Source organism: Paramormyrops kingsleyae, chromosome 3 (assembly GCF_048594095.1).
Source record: "Paramormyrops kingsleyae isolate MSU_618 chromosome 3, PKINGS_0.4, whole genome shotgun sequence".
NCBI classification, from domain to species: domain Eukaryota; kingdom Metazoa; phylum Chordata; class Actinopteri; order Osteoglossiformes; family Mormyridae; genus Paramormyrops; species Paramormyrops kingsleyae.
Window position 1 is genome coordinate 24,026,312 of NC_132799.1, and position 10,078 is coordinate 24,036,389.

Sequence of the window (10,078 nt, forward strand, 5' to 3'; positions counted from 1 at the left end):
TACTTGTACCACACACAATGAAGACTGAAGTTTGGGCAAACCCTTCCAGTTATACAATGGCAAAGAAAGTAGACAGTAGAAATCTGGCCCCCTGTTTGTGTCACATGGCCAAAGGGGGGGGCATGAGATAGCATGAAGAGTCACCAGACACCAGACACAAGACAACACCAGAAAAACCACAGGCCAAAAAAATACATTCTTCTATAAAACAAAAGACACATTAATGTGTGCAAAGGTTGCTGGGCCCTCATATGACAGCCATTGTACTAAACGGAAAAGTAGGCCTGAAGGAGCGAAACAGCATGAAACAGGGACAAAGGCAGCAGAGCCTCTGCTCCAGAGCAAATAGAAGGCAGAGGGTCCCGCCGGTGCTCCACACCACACAGGGGTCTGGTGGTGTCAGCAAGACAGCCTGTCCCGGGCAGACGAATGGCCGGACGGATGGGAATCCTCAGCTGGATGGGCTTAGGGTTAGGGTTAGGGTGGACAAGCACATGCACACCCAGTGAATCACCAGGGTGTTGGAGCTACTGGAGGTGCAGGCACAGTCCCTATGAAATGGACATGGCAGCCTTGAGCTATTTATAAAGAGAGGCAGAGCCGGTCCTGCTATTATCATCACAGGCCTCTGGCCACAGCAAACGGTGGAGGGACACAGTGCACACCTTCCTGTTGTTTTCATTTTCAAGCAGGGCCCAGAACAATGAAGCATGGGCTTAAGAGGAAGCCCACACCACCGGGGGGCGCCGAGCATGACCCGGGCTGCCACCACACCCATCAGCCCTTCAGCGTGTTCATCTGGGCTTAAGAGAAAGCACACACCACTGGAGGGCACCGAGCACAACCCGGGCCATGTCACGCCCCTCGGCCCATCTGCACCAACAAGGACTAGGACATGCTGCGATTCACCCTGCCTCAGGGGGGTGACCCTCGAAACAATGAGTAAAAGCACACAGCTGTATTGGGCAGGCAGGCGGTCGCCTTACCTCATGCAGAAGACACTGGCTTCACACTTCCGCTGTCCTTCTCTGCAAGGTCCTGAAAACAATAGATAAGTCCCGTGTTACTCAGTGACCCAAGAATAAAGCAAGTCACATAAATCACCACTCAAGGAAGCACCCTCTGCTCACTAAAATACTTAATTCTAGAGAGAAACAATAGGCATCTTCCCCCCAAAAGGCAAAAGATGGTGTGGTGGTCAAGGAACTCTGCCAATCATCTCATAAGAATTTAGTGCTACTAAATGGATTCATTAAATCTATTCACCATTGCTTTACATTTTGCTTCTAAAATAAGATTCAGCTGTGAATGACTTGGCTCGGCTTCTGAAGAAGACAAGGTTAATCGATATGGGCCGCAAACATGCCCTCTGTTAACAACAAGGCACCTAGGCTGTGACATCACAGGAAAGCCACAACCACTGGGAACATGCCCATGCTGCTGACGCGGACACCTCTGATAGTGGGCACTAGCTACCTGCACACTGGATCCTGGACAACATTGGCCCACAATGAAGCCCGTTTGCGATGGGAAGTCAGCCAGCACTGGGTTTCTCTGAGGGTACCATCAAGAATGATCCCCTTTTACTGTGGGTCTGTGAGGAGCAGGAGGCATCTTGGGAGTGCTCCAAGACACCAGGAACATTTACTGACTAAAGCTGGCCATTGATCGGCAGCCCACAAGGCCGACCTCTGGCTGACCAGCCAAGGCTCACCGCCGTGTTCAGGTTTGGCACGCAGGCAGGGCACCAAGCATATGATCAGTTACCAAAAGCAGGTACCCAGAGTGGTTACTCAAAGTGGGGACCCAGAGTGGTTACTCAAAGTGGGGACCCAGAGTGGTTACCAGAAGCGGGTACCCAGAGTGGTTACTCAAAGTGGGGACCCAGAGCGGTTACCAAAGCGGGTACCCAGAGTGGTTCCCCCGCAGGCTGCTTGTCTCGCAGGTCACAGAGGACAGAGGCGGCCGTCTGACAGAGAGCTATTACACATCATTCAACCATCAAAGGCATGTTCAGCACACTCCAGCATCAACATGTGACCTAAGCAGTGCTGCCAAAGGGCCTCTCACTGCCCCAGCTTCACAGTGCCCCCCATGGCTGGTACAGGCCAGACCTCCTTACACCTGTGCAACTCCCCTGGAGAGGTAATACAATTACTGCTCACAGCACAGTTGGACAGAAGCAGGTTTAGCATGATTTACATTTTAAAATTGTATTGATGCCCTTGCAGGGCGTAACACTGTCTCTTCTGGCAGTACGCAGTCCTCATACCCACTAGATGAGGTTGGATGGAGAGCGCTGTGTGGCCCAGAGGGGGTAGCACACTGTGCCTGTTCAAATCCCAGGGCTTGGCAGTGATGTTACCGCTGGGCCACTGAGCATGACACTTAACTGCCAATTGCTGCATTCTCAAAAGGTTCCGCGCTAAAGGAATAAAATGTAAATGTAATGATTCCAGTTCATGATGTAAATTCCAGTTCATGCTAACACTGCCTAACACTGCTCGTCTGTAATTAAGCACACGTGTGTCCCCAATGAAGCTGATTATCTACTGGTTTATCTGGGACTTAATTCAATCTAAGCATCTAGTTATTTCCAGTTACGGCCTTTAATTTAATACATCAGTGCTTCTCAGCTCAGTGCAGGGCAGCCCTCTCTCCCTGCAGGGACCGTGCTGTGAGCCAATTACAGCATTAGGGTACCGCTGATCTGCTCATCCCCCATCTGTCAGGAAGGTATGGCACATAAAGCGCAGAGCAGGGGTTAGCTGCCTTGGTCTACAAAGTCAACCAATACTATTGAAGGAGAAGCTAAAACTGAATACCAAGTCATTTAGGGTAGTCTGTGCAACATTGACTCCCCCTACAGGTCACCTTATCACCCATTAACACTCATTCAGAATCTAATGAGGATTCCCACGGAGAGCCGTTAGACACGGCTTTCAGTTAAAGAAACGTGCTTCCCATAAACCTTTCACTGAGGTCACCAAGGGTATCGTCCCAGAGTTCTGTATATAAATCCAGAGATCCCTCATCAGAGGTCATCAATGTAGCACATATGTCAACAAGGCCACCTCAGGCAGGCAGGCCTTCCAGCCACCGATCCCACATGGCCTTATCTGTCAGATGGAGGACAGGAGATCATCACCAGCCAGCAGACCAACATTCCCACTGCATGCGTTCCATCTCTCCATTACAGTGCACATGCTTAAATTCTCCTGAAACATCTGCTTGGAGGGGCTCTGCAAACAAGCGGGTACCCCCCAAAGTGAGAGAGCTCTGCTGAGGCATGGCGTTTTCCTCCAGTGCGTCAACAACACTCTGTGCCCCTCGGTATACACACCCAGCTGCCTACACCCCAGCCAGAACACGAATCACGCACCCATCTCAGCGGCAAGACACACATACACGCTCCACAGACAGCCGCAACCGACAAGGAGAGGAAGACTGAAAGCTGCCGGTCCAAAAGATTCAGAGCAGGAAGCATCACTATCAGCTGGAAATTAAGAGAACAGTGTCAGTCCCACTTACCTTGCAGAGACATTGCAAGCATTACTAAGTGGAAGATAGCAAGGCCGTGTGGTAACCATGGAAATGTTGCTATCTCTGTGCATTTCTGCCGAGTATAAAAAGCACGATACATTTAAGTGACTAACACAACCACTCGCAGCAACCTGGGGGGGGGGGGGGGGGTGTGTTAGTTTGAGGGGTTACCATGGAAACTGTGATGTAGACCCACAAGGGAGGAATGGAATTTGGAAAAGGAGGAAATAAATAAATAAATAAAAGAAAAACTTAGCACCTCGGAGTCTGCCAGGAAACACCCGCACACTCATCGTCTGTCAGGCTTTTAAAGGGCCAGTCCTGCCATGATCCAGAATTCAACCTCCCCTCCCCCCCACTCCTCACAGAGACAGATACACCATCTACAGAAGAGGATCCAGGTAGACCAGCTCAGCACAACCAGAAACGGGCACACAGAGAGCTCTGTTTACTTGGGTGCACACAGTTGGTGGTAAATAAGGCCTTAAAATCAACTTGTGTTGAGCTTTTGCCCCTGTGATGGAGTTGGTGGTAACTGCAGGCACCACCTTTCCTTTCTCCTGGTGTCGCGGAGATGAAATGCCTGCTAACAGCTGAGGACCCTTATCTGCTAGAGTACAATGGGAGAGAAGCTGAAAAGCCCAGCCCCCCTATCAGAGTGGCACAGGAAAGACCTTGGAAAGGCCTAAATGAGCTTCCCCTCTTATTTATAAAAGACAAAAAAAAACACATCGATCCGGAGACCCAACCCTTCTTAGCAATCTCCAAGAATGTTGACAACACCCCTCCCCACCCCCATTCCGTGTTTCTGCAAGGTCTGGGGCAATCACCTGGACCCCCTCATCAGTCAGAGCTCTAGGGTACAGATGGCCACCAAACAGTCACTATGCCAAAAGGGGGGGGGTGAGGTCCACCTGATGAATATCATATATTCGATGAAAAATTAATTTAAGGTGTGTGTGCTTGTCTGTAAAGTGAGTCACATTAGTGCTGGACTTCATGTGAATTAAATATGGACAGGGCAAGGCCAAGCAGCGGCCGGCACACAAGCGAATCACAGGAAGCCTGGCAAACGGCATGGGTGGCACGGCAGCCGCGCCATCGGCGGCCCAGGAAAGAGGGGCGCAAGAAGGAGGACAAGCCTGCATGGCAGGACCTTATGAAAAGGAACAGTACATTCTTCTCTTAAGTCTTATACTCTTTAACTCTGTTAACTAACAGTTAAAGAAGGCAAATTACTAGTAGTCTCAAGTAATTTAGCATACTTACCCTAGCAGTTCTGTCCTGTGGACTCTCCACCCTCCCGCTGACCGCTTTTACTGCTAATGCCCGCCCAGCTGGTCCCAGTGTGACGTGTGACCAACTGGTCCTCGCTGCCCACTGTACTACTGGGAGTAAGCTGTGCTGTCTCCAGCTGAGACTGGATAAAGTGACTGGAAACGTCTCTGAACCTCAGAAGGCATATTAATGAACTTTTAAAATACCAAGAAAATCTGGAACTATGAGCTTTGCTCTTCAGGAACACTTCATGAAATTAAATTCCCTATTCTGTGTAAAATAGCTGACACTGGGAGAGATCTTAGGCAGCCTGCACCTGCCTCGGAGATCAGAAGGCAGGTTGGCAATGTGAAGCTCAGACTGGGAAGCTTACAGGTTATTGCCCCTAGACCTCATCTGGTTTTGAACATTAACAATTCCCTCCCACATACCAGCAACCCTGCGTCTTCACAGGACAGAGCAGCCATCCCATGTGCTACAAAAACCAACCCAGTCCATGGCCTCTGCACAGTAAAAAATATCAGATTTAATGCCATAATGTAGGCAAACAAATACACTTTTAAAGTAAAGTCAGTTTTAAGGGCTTCTCCGCTAAAGCTCGCTGACTGCGGAGGGTGAGAAGAAGACAGAACAGCAGGCGCTTCAGAGGAGATTATGTGCCTCTCTGCTCCAGCAGGATGTCACAGGGTTGCTTCAGCCAAAGAGCTTAAGGCACGAGCACCGCTTACATGAAATCCCGCGGGAGTCCTCTCCGTGGCACGCGTTGTCAGGGTGATCGGCCCGTCCTGCCTCCAGCCAGATTACGGGGGTTGCAGGTAGAGTAACCTTAACCATAAGTAACCAAACTAAAAACAAGACTTTTGGCATTTTTACTTTTTTGATTGCATTTACAGATCTTTCTGGGGACCCAAAAAAAGGTCCCCACATCGTCAAAAAGTAAAATAAACCTAATCCACACACACACACACATACGTCAAACAAAACATCTAAAGCCATAGCCACCCTCAAACTCAGAAACGTTAACCACCTCTCCCACAGATGACCTCAGGCCCAGAGTTTGATGGTGGGTCATGCCCCACATACCTGTCCTGCCCCATCGTTCACCCCTGCAAACTCCATCCAAATGCCAGGCATCACACTCATTCCATACGGCTTATCCTACGTAAACAGTCTCTCAGTGAAGCCCCGCGCCTACAGGAAATCCCGCTTACAATCCTCTCAGCTGCTGCGTGGCCCCTTACACAGCATGCAGCTCCGGCCCATTGGGGAAGCACAAGCTCAACCTGCAGGGCACTTGGTGCATCCCTTCACCTTATTGTCCAGCAGTTGACTGGAAGATGCCGCCCCCAGTGTCACCTCGCAGCCTAACACCTGTAGCTGATGACCATCTGTCTTGGGATGGCCAGCATGGCTCCAATCCACTTGAGGCACAGCGGGTGCTGGTCTCCAGTCCAGAATGAGCTTTTGGTCGATCTAAATGCACAATATGTGTAACACATCTATGTGTCTTAAACACCTCCAATGAGAAACCCAAAGAGCTAGAGAGGACCTGCTGCTGTAGAATCTCCAGGCGACACTGCTCACTTCACCTTTACTTAACTTTTGAAAATATATGTTTTTGGAAGAACTAAATCAATAGTCCCACCTTCTTGACCTGGATGAGCAGTCACAGGTTGGATGGAGCGTGGGACCCCCCCAGGCACCCAACCCCCAGCCTCTTTTCACCAACATCGTCTCTTCAGTTCTGTCTAATCTGCAATATGTCCAGAGCCAAACAGCAGTTTCCCCAAGGAGTCCGCATCATTCACTATTTGAAATGCTAAAATCATTGTTTCTGATTAATTAAAATCCCCAGATGGACTGTCAGACACCCTGCCTGTCATGTCATGATGATATAAATCCGCTTTTCCTTCTTCAGTGCCAGCGGATCCCACACGGCTTTGATAAAGACGGGGGGGGGTGGTGGGGGGGTCGAGGTGTAGGGGATGGGATGAGACAGAATGGAACCTATGTAGAGGAAGAACCGCCTCCTCTGTGCCGCCGCAAGCTAACGGCTGGGCCACAACACAGGAAGAACCGCCACCTCTGTGCCGCCGCGCGCTAACGGCTCGGCCACCACACAGGAAGAACCTCCTCTGTGCCGCCACGCGCTAACGGCTCGGCCACCACACTGGAAGAACCTCCTCTGTGCCGCCACGCGCTAACGGCTTACCACACAGGTGCCATTGGATGAGATACACGGCGGCAGCAGCCAGAGGACAAGGAGGCCGGAGCTCTTATCATGCACATGAAATGGTGCCGAGGCCAGGGAGGTCGTCATGGTGCTCAGAGCTGCGAACATACACACGCCAGCTATACTCTGGGATTAAATACACAGGACTTATTTGGCTACAGCAGAGCCTTCATACCTATAAGAGTATCTGCACACACATAGACACACGCGCACGCTAAGCAGCAGCATCAATTAGCACCATTAATTACACACAAATCGGCTATCATATCCATCACAGACCCCCGGTGCTGTTGGAATGCGCTGATGAATTATTAATTTACACTGATGTTATGTAACAGCAGGCTGCCTGGAGACGCGCCCTCGTATATCCCGTGAACCCAAACACTATGGAGACCAGTGTTACCAGTCCACCTGGCACACTAGTTCATGAGGCACCCTGCAACACAGTACTACCCCATTCATTTAAGCTTAACATACAAAGTGCAACATCAAAATGGAGGTGAGAGCAGAAGTTCTCAATAAGAACTTCAAATGATTGCAAATACTTCCATTTAGCAAAGAGATTGCCTCACATTTTGGACATCTAGCCTGGTTAAAAAATATATATATATTTAAACCTGCGCTCACTCAGATTTGTCTGACCTTTCACGCACACATCCATTACATCTCTGCTAGATCAGGCATTGCAGGCACCTAAATATCACAGGAAGTGAGTCACAGGGCCCTTTTCCATCCCATAAGAAGACGGAGCGACAGCGCAGCCACGTCACGCACCTAACGAATCCCCCATGCTCTGTGCGGAACCAGAAACCGGGGCCAGATTCATAAGATGAGATTATTGCTGGGCTGAAGACACACAACAGCTTCAAACCAAGAAGCACTAGTACAGACATCGGTGCTGAGAATGAGCAGAGCACTGAGAGAGTCCCTGATCTACTCTGAAAATAAATCACAGCCAGATTTCACTGCAAATGAGAGAGTCCCTGATCTACTCTGAAAATAAATCACAGCCAGATTTCACTGCAAATGAGAGAGTCCCTGATCTACTCTGAAAATAAATCACAGCCAGATTTCACTGCAAATGAGAGAGTCCCTGATCTACTCTGAAAATAAATCACAGCCAGATTTCACTGCAAATGAGAGAGTCCCTGATCTACTCTGAAAATAAATCACAGCCAGATTTCACTGCAAAAAATATACACCACCCAATACACTGAAATTATCAAAAGCTTTCTTCTGCTAATGTAGTTAGTAAATTAGGGAGGACATAAATATCTGTTTTTACTATGTTAAACTGCCTTCATGCGGAAAATGAAGGATAAATCCTCAGAGGAAAAAGTTAAGTAAAAATTCCCTAATTTGTCATCTTCCAACACAATTCAGAAACAAGTCACAGCAGAAGTCAATAGCAGAAAATGCCTTTTTTTAAATAAACATGTGAGAGCACGCACCCGTGTCGACAGAATGCAGCAATAGCACATGGTGCAGCATGTGGATGCAATGAAGAATTAACAAAGCCCCACCAGACTGAAAGGACCCTCTCAGTGAACAGAAAAGTTACCTGTGATCCTTGTGTCGGATAAAGAAAGTGTAGCACGAGTAAACACACTAAATGAGCAGCTGGTTCACTTGTTTGACCCTCTGTTTTGCCCAGACCAATTCTCTTCACGTCTGTGCCGGTCCATTCGCTGCATATATGCTCCAGGAAACTGGAAAGCACCAAAGAGTCTGTTTAGACCCGGGAAGGAAACGGCTAGAGGAAACCAGAGCAGCAGTACAGTCAGTTACACGTCTCCAGTTTGAAGCAGGGAGCAAAAGAGCAAGACAGGGCCTGCATTTCCTCTACATTCACACCAGACATCATTCCAGTAATAAGAGGGATTCAATTAACAGGATGCATACTTCAAGCTGCCTATTTGCATGAAGAAAGACAAAAGATTCCCAAATTTTAAAACCATTACCCGTGATGTTCAGTTTATGTGTTTAAATTGACATAATTAAGCTTAGCTTTTTAGAAGCTAGGTTAGTCTAGTTGATGTTACCAAAGTAGTGCAGATCTTGAACAGAGCGCCAGAGTGAAAAGCTGATCACAGAACAGCTAGCTGAACCATGTGGCCCATCTTCCTTAAGGAAGGAACTTCCCCGCCTCTGCTCTCCCAAAAACACCTACTCCAGGCAGGACCTCTTCCTGTCTAGGCCCCCTGCCCCAGGATGTTTTGCAGGAAATATGGGAACTTGCTGATAACTCAGCCTTTTCCTGATATAAAATGGAAACAACCGCCTCCACAAGTAGAGACAATATAAACATGCAAAATACCCAGACTGCCATGTGAGAACATGACACCTTATTTAAAAGTTTCAGGTGCCCTTTTCTGGAACCTCTATGAGTCTCTGTTTATTCAGATAGGGCTACAAAAATCCCTGTCCATTCAGTATGAGGGCCCAGGAGCAAACATACCCAATATTAAGTTTTACTTCCACATTGTTATTGCAATATCCCTTTTACCAACTACAGTTTACATTGGACTAAATTATCAAAATGCCTAACCAACAGTATGTCTCTAGACCTCATTTACCCAGAACAGCCCAGTCTAGCAGCCAGGTTGGCGGTGCTGTCTGTTCAGGCTAGGGGGATGGAGAGCAGTGCAGACTGGCACTGAACGCATGCTGTAAGCCTGGGAGAACCACCACAGACTCGCACTGAACGCAGGCTGTAAACCTAGGAGAACCACCGCAGACTGGCACTGAACGCATGCTGTAAGCCTGGGAGAACCACCGCAGACTAACACTGAACGCAGGCTTTAAGCCTGGGAGAACCACCACAGACTGGCAATGAACGCAGGCTGTAAGCCTGGGAGAACCTCCCCAGACTGACACTGAACGCAGGCTGTAAGCCTGGGAGAACCACCGCAGACTGGCACTGAACGCAGGCTGTAAGCCTGAGAGAACCACCGCAGACTGGCACTGAACGCAGGCTGTAAGCCTGGGAGAACCACCGCAGACTGGCACTGAACGCAGGCTGTA

General features: G+C 48.9%; 1 protein-coding gene across 2 annotated transcripts in view; it reads right to left on the reverse strand.

Annotated features, from left to right (window-relative positions):
• The window catches only part of LOC111846126 (SH3 and multiple ankyrin repeat domains protein 3-like), a 129,021-nt gene extending 119,902 nt beyond the window's left edge, over positions 1-9,119 (reverse strand). For both annotated transcript variants that reach the window (XM_072709905.1, XM_072709904.1), the window contains exons 1-3: positions 9,016-9,119; positions 8,616-8,763; positions 987-1,038 (exon numbers count right to left, since the gene is read on the reverse strand). The gene's annotated coding sequence lies outside the window, so the exon portion shown is untranslated. The remainder of the gene's footprint in view (positions 1-986; positions 1,039-8,615; positions 8,764-9,015) is intronic.
• Between the last annotated feature and the right edge of the window lie 959 nt (positions 9,120-10,078).